This window comes from Protopterus annectens, chromosome 4.part1 (assembly GCF_019279795.1).
Source record: "Protopterus annectens isolate FY-2018-M chromosome 4.part1, PAN1.0, whole genome shotgun sequence".
Taxonomy (NCBI): Eukaryota; Metazoa; Chordata; order Ceratodontiformes; family Protopteridae; genus Protopterus; species Protopterus annectens.
Genome location: NC_056734.1, coordinates 721,693,963 through 721,706,897, shown reverse-complemented (window position 1 = coordinate 721,706,897; position 12,935 = coordinate 721,693,963).

Genomic DNA, 12,935 nt, shown 5'->3' with positions numbered 1-12,935 from the left:
ACAGCAAACCTGATCTGAGGTATGTTAGGTTGGTGGGGCATTATTGGTAAGGGGAGGGGCTCAAGAGTTCTAGGATCTGATGATCTCGTAGAAGTGGTAGTGTTGGATCCAAGTCTCTGATCCAAACCCATCAGTTGAGGAAGAATGAACATAGCCAAAACAGTTGGAACATTATGGTGAGTACATAACTTTTTTTCATAGGTTCATAGGTAGGTACTAGGCTATCCGCCCAAGGGCCTACGTAAGCCTAGCCAACAAGGTTCCCTGGCTTATACCACCCAAGAAAGTTATTTTCCTGTGCCACTGTCAAGCAGAGACACAGAAGTGATCCCCAGGGTGTATTTCCTATTTCCCATCCACTCATCAAGATTTTTCTTGAAGAGTGCTAATGAAGAACTTTGCTTGACATAGATGGGTAGCCTGTTCCAGAGTATGGGAAGTTTCTGGGGCAGGAATCTATCCCTCCAGCATGTCCTGTTTATTGTGGTGACAAGGTTTAGGTCCCTAAAGTGTGTAGCTTGGAGGGATTGGGATTTCTTCCGGTGTTTCTGTCAGAAACCTAGGCATGTAGTTAAATAATTTTCTATACTCTGAGACAGGAGTTAATAATGTGATGAAAGAAACCAACAGAGTGCCACACTGACTTTTTAATGGATCATGTAGTTTCTCACAGTCTACAAAGGAAAGGCTAGTCAATGCACTTCTTCCCCATCTCCAGTGAGGGCACTGTATACCACTCTCTTTTCAGTCCCTAGGAATAGCATTTTAATGTCTTAGTTACTGATGACGCCAGCATTAGGCATACAGATTCTGCATGTACAAGGTGGGATAAGAACAAGATGACAATTAGATGTCATTTCAGCAGTAGGATCCATGACAGTAAGAGGTCTCTTGAGTCCTTCAGAGCAGGCAAACATGACTATAACCTGGCAGAGTCTCGTGCTGTGAATTATTTGGGGCTCTTAGACCAGGCAGACACTCAGAAAGGCATATTAACTCTTGTTATGTATGTGCCTTGTCATGACCGGAATCCTGTCTTTGCCCAGAATGATGCCGTGATTCAAGGAAAAGATAATTGGCTTTAAGAATTTACTAAGCAGCTGGTGTTATTTAAGAGTGATCTAATATGTATCAGCTTGAGTGAAATGATTGACAAACCCACTTTCTTCATAAGGAATGGCCAGCACTTTTATTGCTCTGGCTTCTACATGCTAGCCAAACCCTTTATTGCCTCCCTAGTGCCTTTTTTGCTAAAGTCTTTCCACTAGACATCTCAACATAACTTAAAGGACTGCAGAAATTCCAACTACTTAACATATTAGGGATGCTCGGCTCAATGACAGAAGTCTTAATAATAAGTTACCAGATCATGAGGCATTTCTACAACTTGAAGATATCCATATCCATGTTTTAATGGGTGCCTACTGTCAGTGTAAAGGTAGCATCACCTCTGCTACAGTGTTCAGTGTCTATCATAATTTTAGACTTAGAAGAAATAGCAGGGGGGTTAATATGTGTCAGAGACCTTATTATCTCTGCACTGTTTCCCTGTGAGACTCAAAATGAACTTAGCAAGGTCAAAATCACGTTTTATAATAGGTTCATAGCTAATTACTAGGATAGCTGTCCCTGTGGGCCATTTTAAGCTTAGCCAATTTAACTCCCAGGGGAGCAAATCAAATTATGTACCTTGTGCCTGTGAGGCAAACACTTTAATCATTATATCAGCTCAAATCCCCCCACTTGATAGCAGGAGACTAAGCAGTTCAGTTACCACCTGAAGAGTGCCTGATGAGTAACTTGTCTACTCTCCTTTGCAAACACAAAGGCTACAATCAATCAAGCCATTTGTTCGACAGACTTGGTTGTATCCGAGAAGGTGCCTGCAAACACCCAACATATGCAAGATCCCCTCCTCTTTGTTTTTGGGTTTTGGGAATACCAGCAGCTGAACTGACTGGTTAATGGGCATCTCCAAAATTACTTTTGGCATAAGTAGGATTCATCCCGAGCTGCCTTTAACACTGTGGAATACTGTGAATGGTTATTTTGTCATCAGGGTTTGCATCTCTGAGATCCTACTTACAGATACACCTATCCACAATACAATTGGCTTTTAGGACAGAAACCTAAGCTGCATTGAGGGTGCTTACTCAATTAGTTGCTACAGGATAAAATTCAGATGCCAGGGGGATGGACAGCTCTAAGCAGTTGCAGGTGAATTGCACCCATTTTGAATTGCTTGACCAATAATCCCTTGTCATAGGTGAGGATAGCAGCACACAAGAAGATAGAGATGTAACATACCTTTACACCCTTTACACAGGAGTAATGCTGAGCTGCTCTACAGAGATCTGAAAAAGAGGTGGGGTTGAGGATTGCTTCCACATTTGATAGGCCTTTGTTACTCTTCTTCTTGGGACACATGAAAAATCTCTTCAATTTCCCCAGGTCTGATGTTCTTGTATTAAGCATACTAGCCTCTTATATAAGAGCTAGCAGGACCTGAGAGAAAAGGCACATAACAGAAAAGTGTCACATCTTCCAGGCCATCAGCTTGAGACACTTCAGATTTGGAAATATCAGAGTTCTGGTCCTCTACCTGATCAAGTCTATCTCCTCTGGTAGGGAGAAAGCAGGTCCCTTGTCACCTGCACCATCATTGAGAACCAGTGCTGCTTGAGACAAAATGACAGCAATGAGGATCGGACTGGCTTGTTTCCTGTGTGCCTTTTCCACCATCTAGGCAACAAGTGTGTATGGGTAGGGGCAGTTGGGAGGGGAAAGCATACAGGAGCCAGCATTGCCACTGGAAGAAGGCAGCCACCCTCCAAGTCCCAGCTGTAAAAAAGCTTTGTGCATATGCAGTAAACTAGGCATTACTGGTCCATCAAGAAGGAAAATAAGTCCACCTAATGGAGACCCCATATTTTTGTCAGTTTCTAGAAAACCCTTTTGATAAGCCTCAACTCATGATTCCATTCCAGTATTCTGCACGGGTTGGCAGCTATGCTATTACACCATGAAGACAGATACAGTGTCCTGAGCTTCAGAAAGGACAGGGCCACTAATCTCACCTAAAACATACCTTTCTGATATTGCATATAAATGAATGTATTTTATAAGTTTAATTGATGTAATTTATGTTACTTATTGCTTGTTTTATGTTTAACTTTATTGTAAATGGTATTTTGTGGAAAACACCTAAAAAATTGAGAATTAAGTGAACTCATAGACCCGTGATACAATCTGCAGACTGGGCAGGCTCTAGCAGGTAGAATTCTCTCCCTTCACTACTGCACATCTGGTCTGCCCACTATATGAAGTGTCTCTGGATGCATGGCAACAACACCAAGAGCTCCATGTCCAGGAGGTGTAAGTGCAGACTGCAAGAGGTCTTCAGGACTATTGAATCTTTTTGCGTGTCTGCAGTCTTTCTTGTGAAACCATAATAATGGTCAATACCATGAAATAAATCCTTGATTGTCAGGCATTCCCAGCTGCTCTGCAAGAAGAAAGTGACTAGGATGACAGGCATTTCTTTTTGGAGACAGACTCTACATTCTTTCAAGTTCAGTGTCATTCCTGGAAAAGTACTGATCCTGTCTTTGGTGAGGCTTAACTTGGGAAGGTTGCTCACAGACTCCAAATACAGGAGGTAGCCTGTAGTACTGCTAGGACTGTTGATGATTTGGTGTTGTGACTGTATCTGCAACAGGTAATCATCTAAATCCAAGTAAATGTGGACCCCTTTTAGCCTGAGGAAGGCCAACAATGGGGTCAGGCACTTTATGAATACCCTGGGCATGGTAAAGAGCATAAAAGGCAAGGAAGAAAACTGGTACTGTTGGTATCAAACCCTGAAACTTAGGAATTGTCTGTATTCCTTGAGAATGGATATATGTAACTAGGTATTCTTCAGGACTTACGTGATCAAAAAATGTAAGAGAAGGGCAGCAGGATCATTGAATGCATGCTGATCACCTTAACTTTAAAACTCCAATCTGTATCTGGTTGCCTGGAATTTCCTCATGTATAATTACCAAAGGAATACTGCCCTTCCCTGTTACTAAAATTAAGTCATCACAAGCCAAGGCCTGAAAAAGCAGCTTCAGACCTGATTGACATTAGTGTGGTATTCATAGTTATGGTGTGGCCTCCTGAGGTGTCCCGCCAGAGGGCTTGGGTCTAGTGGTTATTGGATCAGGAGGCTTCAAAGGCTCTTCACCCAAGTCGATAACAGAAGATCTAACTGTGGACATGATAGACTGTCTATCATCTGTGTTGTCTTGCTCTTTCAGTTTCTTATCCTTTCATTTCTTGGATAGGCAATCAGCTGACACCAAGGCATGCAATGAGACAGTTGGCAAGGGGTCTGAGGACTTCACATGGGCTGCAAGGACTTTGGCCCTATGTTTCAAAATTTTAGAATGAAACCTAGCACAGTCTTAATAACTAGAAAAGGTATGCTGAGGTCCCAAGCAAAACAAACAATATGAGTGGAAATCTTTATGTGGAGTTTGCTTCACACATTTCAAGCTGTTGTTAATTTTTTTAACCATTAAATTGGAAGAAAACTAGTACTTACCTGAAAGAAAATTGGAGACAATTCTTGAAAAATAAACAGACTAATAGACTGTGAATGTCAAATAAATAGAGAAGTACATAGGACTGCATGGCTAGAAAGAACTGAAGATGGTGCTGATGGATGCCTAGCTTATACCCCAACATGCAGACGTCAGTCCTCAGATGTGCATTAGCTAGGGGTGATGCAAATACTCTGGAGAATCAGAATGGTTCTGGGCTTCTGCATGGTAGGTAGACCCAAGAATTAGTACTGCAAGACTGTCTACGAAGCACATCACTTTCACCCTGGAGAGTTCCAGAAACAGTCTCCATGGCCTGCCTCATCTGGGAACTCGAAAAAGGCAGAAGTAGAAAGCTAACCCTTCTTACCACTCTGGCACCTGTTTCACTGCCCAGTGGTCTAGCAATTTCTTAATAAGAGTAATGCCAAGTGCATATGGTATTCTGGTGTTAGTGGCATCTCCATGAAATGCAGGCTAGACAAAGTCTATCATGCACCCTTTCCTTTATGATGCTGAACTGTCTGGTGTTATCTTTGCCCATGTTTCTGTTAGAAGGCTCAATCTGCCTTTTTTTGCCACCTGAAAGTGACAGAGGAAAGGTAAGGGGGCACTGAAAGGTAAGGAATCTGAATCATAACTGCTCAAAGGAAGTGACTGAATCACTTCCATCATGCCTCTCATTTTTATTGCTTCTCCTCTGTCTTTATCTGCTGATCCTTTGGTTGGCACCTGAAGAAAGGGTCAGTCTTGAAAGTACAGCTTCTGCTGTACTGCAGAACTGGAGCATGATGGAGCTGCTTTATGGTCATCAAGATTTACCTTCTTCCTTCTGTTTTTGAAATTATCCTGCAAAGCTTTTCTTGACAAGAATAAGATACATTATCATTTATAGTCTGCTGTAGATCATGTTCTGTACCATGTAATGGCCACATTGAAATTTTCTAAATGTGTTATGTGAATTTGCACATAAACACATGTCCAGCTATTTACTGGAATACCTACATTACTAATGTTGGGCATGCCCAATGATTCCTTAGTCTAACAAATGCTAACTCCATATAACAGTCAATCTGTCTACTAAGGCTCCAGTCATGTTATAACCAACATTGCCACCTCCCATACCATTACTACTCTATTTCCATCCCTAGTCAAATCTGATCATAATTCAGTGATCTTCTCTGTCAAGACTTGAAGTGATAATACCACAGCAGCAAATACTTCAGAATTCAAGGAGTTTGAAAAGTCAGGCCTATTAAATCTTTATGAATAGCTGTCAAAATTCTGTTGTATTATTGGCAATTCCAATGCAGTGTCTCATCAGCAGCTATCTATATTTTAAAATGTCATTCACATCTGTTAAAGACCAAGGATTCCCCAGGACATTAGCAATCAGTGCAATAAAAAAAATGGCTAAACAAAGCACACTCTACCCATATAAAACATTCTGTTGTAAGCAGTAGTACAGCTAGGGCAGAGCAAAGGGGCAGCTGCCCCAGGTGTAAAGTGTTAGGGGTGGAATCGGCCAATCCCAATTGCTCTTTAATGCATGCTAGCTTTGTAAAGCTGATATTGCATTTGGGGTCAAACCTGAGAACTGCTGCATTCCTGGTTTGGTCTAAACTATAGAAACTGCTTCAAGAAAGCTCTCACTGACACTTACCACTATATACTGTAAGTGATCATTGCCAGCCCTATGAAATACAGGGATGTTTATTTTATAATGACTGCTAAGCATGTATGCAGATACTATAATACTGTAATGATATGCCCACTTTGTACAAAACCTAAAGTGGCCCAAGTCACATTGTTGAATATTGCAGCAGAATGTGTAACTTTAATTAATTGTAAAGTAATGTTTATTTAAATGCTGCACTGATATCAGCACCACAATTATATTTAATACTCAGCTGCACATCACTTTAAAGTTTGTGGAAACTACCCCCACAAAGAAAAATAAGAGAGAGAGAGAGAGAGAGAGAGACAGGTTGACACGTCTCCTTCCAGTTTCTTATTCTTAGAATTCGCTATGGGTATTCAAACCATTCATCCAATTTTATCTTTGGCAGTACTTCATTCAACATTGTCTTAAATTTACTGTTTTAAAGTTATACTAAAAACAAGGGTACCACAAAAATCTTAGCAGTTAGACGATAAATGGGCACAGCTTTCCCCTACCCACTCCAAGCTACCCTTGTAGTATCCATAGCAATGTATTATAGAAACCAAAAGACCTAGAAGTATGGAACTTGCAGTGTTAAGGGCATTCCCATTCCCACGTGTTTCAGTACTCAATACTTATTTATGAAGTTCGACTGAGAATGTTTACATTTGTGTCTGCCTTTATTTGCTGAAGAATGAAATACACTTTCCAAGTTGCCATTTATATTACGTGATGACTGCAGACTTTATGCCTTCTTGTCATTTTAAAATTTTCAAGTAATTTTGCACAACTAACAACTTCTATTGGGGACTGGGAGAGGCTGGAGATTTTGAAGGATGGCTTATCAAGAGGCAGAGCTTTTGAGGGGGAGAAGAGAATGATATGGATTTATTGGCATTAAGGGAAAGATGGTTTTGAAGCATCCAATTTTCTGTGGTTGTGAAGGCCAATTGGGTTTTGGCTTGGAGCTCAGGAAGGCTAGGGGCTGAGCAGATAATAGTGGAGTCGTCTGCATATTGTACAATTTGAGAATGAGGAATTGCAGAGTGGAGATCATTGATAAAGACATTAAAGAGCAGAGGTCCGAGAATAGAACCCTGAAGGACTCCGGTAGGGGTAGGTAAGAAGTTCGAGGTACCTGTATTCCATTTCACGGCTTGGGATCTATCTGAGAGATAACTTTTGAACCAAAAAAGGGAATTGTGGGAGAGATTGAGGTTAGAAAGGTGGTTGAGAAGGAGTGTGTGGGATATTGTGTCGAATGCCATGGAAAGGTCAAGAAGAACAGTGGAGACAATATCTCCAGCGTCACGGGCATGGTTGACAATGTCTAGGAAAGAGAGGAGAGCAGTAATGGTACTGTGGCCAGGATGAAACCTGTGTTGAGTAGGAGTGAGGAGATGGTTATTGAGGAGGTGGGGCATGAGATGCCGGTGGATACATTTTTCAAGAACTTTTGAAATTGGGGAAAGAATGGCTATTGGGCGGAAGTTAGAAATGCTATTATTTTTGCCTCCTTTATGAAGGGGCATAATGTGGGCAGCTCACCAAAGTTTGGAAACGTAAGATTCTTGGATGGATCTGTTGATGAGAATGCTGATAGGTATGGCGATGCCATCTGCTGCGAGCTTGAGAAAGAGTGATGGGATATTGTCGGGGGCATTGGAGCACAGTTTGAGTTTGGAAAGAAGTTTTTTGATACCAGTGGTAGACACTGGTTGTAGAAAAAAAGTGGGAGGGGGTTTATGGGAGCAGGAGTGAGGGGAGGATGGTGAAGAAGGCTTTGGGTTTGGGCTGGGGGTGGAAGTGGAGAAGGATTTAGTCAGTTCAGCTATGGAGCTGGTAAAAAAGGAGTTGAAAAGGGTTGCAATTTCTGTGTCAGTCTTATTGTTGTCTGGACAGGGATTGGATTTAGTACCTGGGTGTAAGAGGGAATTGATGGAATTTCAAAATTTTTTGTAGTATGATTTTTTTATCTTTTATGATAAGTTTTTTAGTGAGATTGCGGAGTTGCTTAAATTGAAGGAATGAAGCTGGGTTTTTATTTTTATTGTATAGTTTCCAAGTTTTGTCCCTTTGTAGCATTAGAGTTTTAGTGTCCTTAGTTAGCCAAGGGGCAGAGTTGTACTTTATTCGTTTTGTTCGAGGTGGAGCTTGGGAGTTTAGGATTTTAAGGAAGGTAGTATTGAAGACTTCTAGGGCTTCATCTAGGGGAAGAGTTTTTAGTCAATCCCAGTTTGTTAGTTTAAGGGTTTCAGAGAATATAGAAGGGTTAAAATTAGTTAGGTTACGAGAGTGGGCATATTGATGTTGGTGAGGGAGCTGTTGGGTAGTTTGGTTAATAAAGGCTAGGAGATGATCACTTATTGAGTCTGGTAAGATACCAGAGTTGGAGATATTGTTAGGGTGGCTGACTAGAATCCAGTCTAGGATGGACCCTGGAGGGTTATTTTTGTTAGGTCTGGTAATGTTGTTTATTAGTTGAGTAAAATTATAAAGATTGATAGACAGAGTGGGAGTATTATTATTAATTGTATTCCAGTCAATATTGACATTGCCTAGAATGTAAGTCTCATGCTTGATATTGTTTGTAGCCCAATAGAGAATATTCTCAAGGGTGGAGGAGTTGTCTCCAGGGGGTATATAGATGGTTATAATACAAATACTTTTAAAGTTGTTTATTTTGAGGATTCCTATGATTAGTTCGGCATTATTAAATTTAGGAATGGGATTTTGGTATGGGCTGAGATTTAGCAGGCAGTTGTAGACTAAGGCTACACCACCTCCTTTTTTGTTTTGGCAATCGGATCTAAGTGCTTGGAAGCCAGGTGGTAAAATCTCAGAGTTAGTAGTTAGTGGTTTTAGCCAGGTTTCAGTTACTGCTACTATGTCAGGTGCAGTGAGATTTAGCCAAGCATGGAAATTTGCTATTTTGTTATTAATACTCTGGGTATTAATGGTAATGAATTTAAGGTATTTATTAGTGGAGGTAGTGGGAGAGAGATTGTTAGCAGGTGTTGGCCCAGGGTTGGGGTGGATATCTCCTGCTAGAGCAAGCCAAGAGAAGGGAGAGAGGAGGAGAAACTTTGAATTGAGACATAAAGTAAGAGGGAGATGTAATTTAGTTTTGATAGCAGGAGATTTTAAATAGACTGTATGGAGTTTTAGTTTGAAATAATGAAATGGATTTGGTTGAAGTAGGGAGGGGGATATTAAATAAAAATGGAGTATTGAAGGGTGGGGAAAGGAAATAGTGGAGGATGAGGAGGGTAGTGTGGTAGAGGAATAGGAAGTTACATTATAGAGAGTAGTTAGAAGGAAAAGACATGTAAATGAGGTGAGATAATGTGGAAGAGACATGAATGAGTAGTGTAGGATAGATATTAAAAGAGGGGATAAAGACTGTGTGGGGAGTTTGGAGATATAAGGAGGAGAAGTATGTGAGAGAGCAGTCAGGTAAGGGAATAGAGAGGGGGAGGGGTAGTTAAAAGAGCTTTATCTAGGAGGGGAGGAGCAAAGAGATGGGATAGGTTGAGGGCAACAGGGGAGGAGACAGTGATGACTATAAATGTAGATGCACTGAGGGTGTGTGGGATTTGGGGGTAGGGTAGGGGAGCGGAGTGAGCCCGCAGGGCGAACGGAGCGGGTAGAGCCACTGAAGGAGAGAGGCCAAGGAAAAACTATCAGTGGAGAGCTGAACTGGTAAGGAAAGTTTGGGGATGGGTAGAAGGTAAGGGCCTAATCAGTAGTGATAGTGGACAGAGAAAATTATGATATACTTATCTTCAAGGAGGGACTGTTGCACTGGGAGGTTGTGATAGTAGACAGTGAAATGTAGGTGAAGTGGAGTACAGGAGGAAGGAGAGAAAAATATATGGGGGCAGCAGTTTCTTACAAATAGATAAAACCTGCGAGTCTAAGGGAAGAGGCTTTAATCAGAGGGGAGAGACCGGGAGAAGGGTGCCACCTAGTGGACAAAAGATTTATAGCAAGAGGTAGCTACTTCTGAAATGTAGCAGGGCTGGGGTATCAGAAGTACGGGGGGGAGGAGTTATGTTTAAAGTGGACACAAGAGGAGAGGGCAAGCAAGAAGTACTTGAAGGGCTTTGGCTGCTGGTCAACCTAGCTAGGGAGTATATAATAGCAAACCCTGGAGTATCAGAACAGAACTAGCATTAATTAACCTTAAATTAATTAATTAATTAACATCAATAGCTCCAGATCAAGCAAATAACATCAATAACTCCAGATCAGGCAAATAACATCAATAACTCCAGATAAAGCAAATAACATCAATAACTCCAGATCAGGCAAATAACATCAATAACTCCAGATTAGGCAAATAACATCAATAACTCCACATCACTGACCTTATTTTTTTTTGTTGTTCTTTCATTGATGAGCTGGGGCAAAAGGGAGGGGGTATGTATCTGGCTACTAACTACATATTGCCAGTATGAGGAGCAGAGGTGGGGCACCAGTACAGGGATCAGCCCCAGGTGCGAAAACAGCCAGCTACATCCCTGATCATAAGAATTAGGAAAAAAAAATGAAAAAATGCCATCAGGATAGTCTTAGCTAAACATGAATTAAAAATATCAGATAGAAAGTTTAAAAGAGTTACAAATCTATATTAGAAAATTAAGAAACAATACTCTAAGTTAATTCATAATGACATTACCTACTCTAATGCTAAGGATATTGCTAATATGCTTGTATATAAATTTAGTGTAACTTCATATTAGTTACAGTTATTGAAGTTTTATAGATCCTCAAGTTCTTTTTCCCTCCAGTGATTAGCATGGAGCAAGGCTTAACTGCCCTCTCCAAGGCCAAGAACACCATGTCCATGGGCATCACAGTACACCTCATTGCTTATAAATTGTTCTAAACATGGCCTGTCTTAGACTCTTCAAAACTTCTTTTAGCTTCTTTATAGCGTCTGTACCTGAAGCTTAGAAAGTGGATAGTATAATGACTCTTTACAAGGATGGCCGTGCATCAGACCATGGTAACTACAGACACATAAGCCTGATAAGTCAAATATATAAGGCCATAGAATGCACCTTATCAATACTGACATTAAAAACCTTTTTGACATACACTCATGCCACTTTGGCTTTGCCAGTGGAAGGTCATGCCTACTAAATGTGGTTAATTTCTTCAAAAAGTTCAGTGGAAGCTCTGGATGGAAGCTACATGGTCCACATAGAATACCAAGATCTGGCTAAAGCCTTCAGTAGTATCCTTCTTGCGGGTATTGAAATAAGCCCAAAGGCCTAAACACTGATGCTTTTGCTGTGAGGTGGATAACAAACTGAACATCTATATTTAAAGTAGCAGGAGTCAGCCCAGAAGGCAAAAAAGTGATTGGTGGTGTGGCTCAAAGTTTAGTGCTAGGATGACTCCTGTTCAGTACTGATTTCTTCACTGTTAAAATATACAAGTCTGGACTTTTTGATTAATAGAGTTTGTTGACAACTGTAAGCTGTGTGTTGTAGTTTGCTCAGCTTCCACTATCACAATGCTACAGAAAGGATTAGGCCATGCAGATCACTGGTGTAAAGATAATAGCCTCAAATTAAATACAAAAGTGTGCAGTTTTGTCACATGCAATGGCACCCCATTCCAAACTGAATCATTCATCAGAGGTATTGTTACCACCTTTGACCACTATATCATAACTGCATTGAGAAAATCCTTCTGTGTGGCCAGCTAATATCCAATGGTACCTCATCTAGAAGTTACAATTCTCCTCTACGCAGTCCTCATCTGTTAGATTATAGAATACAGTGCTTCTTTTGGCATATGTCTATTCAAACACATTGTGCAGCTAGAAAAAACCCAGAGGTTCCTCATGAAGAGAAAAACAAGAAACATTGAAAAGAAGCTACATTATCAAGATAGGCTAGAAACTCTATCCTTCCACTCTGTCTCCTTCAGATTCCAGCATGATGACCTCTGTTTGACTTTTCATGCTGCAAAGGACCTGTCATCCTCCACAAAATGAATAGCTCCACAAACACCAGTACAAGAGATCTGAGTACCCATTGACCAGTAAATAGAACACTGTGGAGGGATAGACTCCTCTCCCAACACATAGCCCATCTCTGGATTAAATTACCTACACATATTGAAGAGAGTGATAGACCAGCTACTTTTAAGATGAATTTTGCCATTTGGATGGATGTTTAAAAATTTACTTGAGCCAAACTCACTTTGCCCTAGCAAGATGGATGTTGGGTATGTGAATAGGGTCATAGAATGGATTTTGCCTTGTAATCAGTATGATAGTGTATCATTAAGGCAGATTTGCAGGTAGAAGGAGGACCACTACACATCCTTTGGCACATTTGTAAAATTCATGCTGAAGATCTAGTAAAACAGAAAAGCTTTTATTCCATCCCTGAAAGGCATCCTGTGAGATATATAGATTTTCTTTATGAAAGCGAACAGCTATTTGTGAACTTGGTGCATGAGGTTCATAGGCTCATCAGTGTATACTAGACTAATGACCACTGGGATCTTAATAAGCCCAGCCAAGCATCCCAATTGTATCCCTCATGTTTATGTAGCTTAGAGGTTATTTTAAGGGATATATGTAAGCTAGAGACGTAGGTGCTAGACCTGGGGTATATTTTTGAATAGGGTTAAGGAAGAGCTGTACTTCTCATAGATGGTAAACC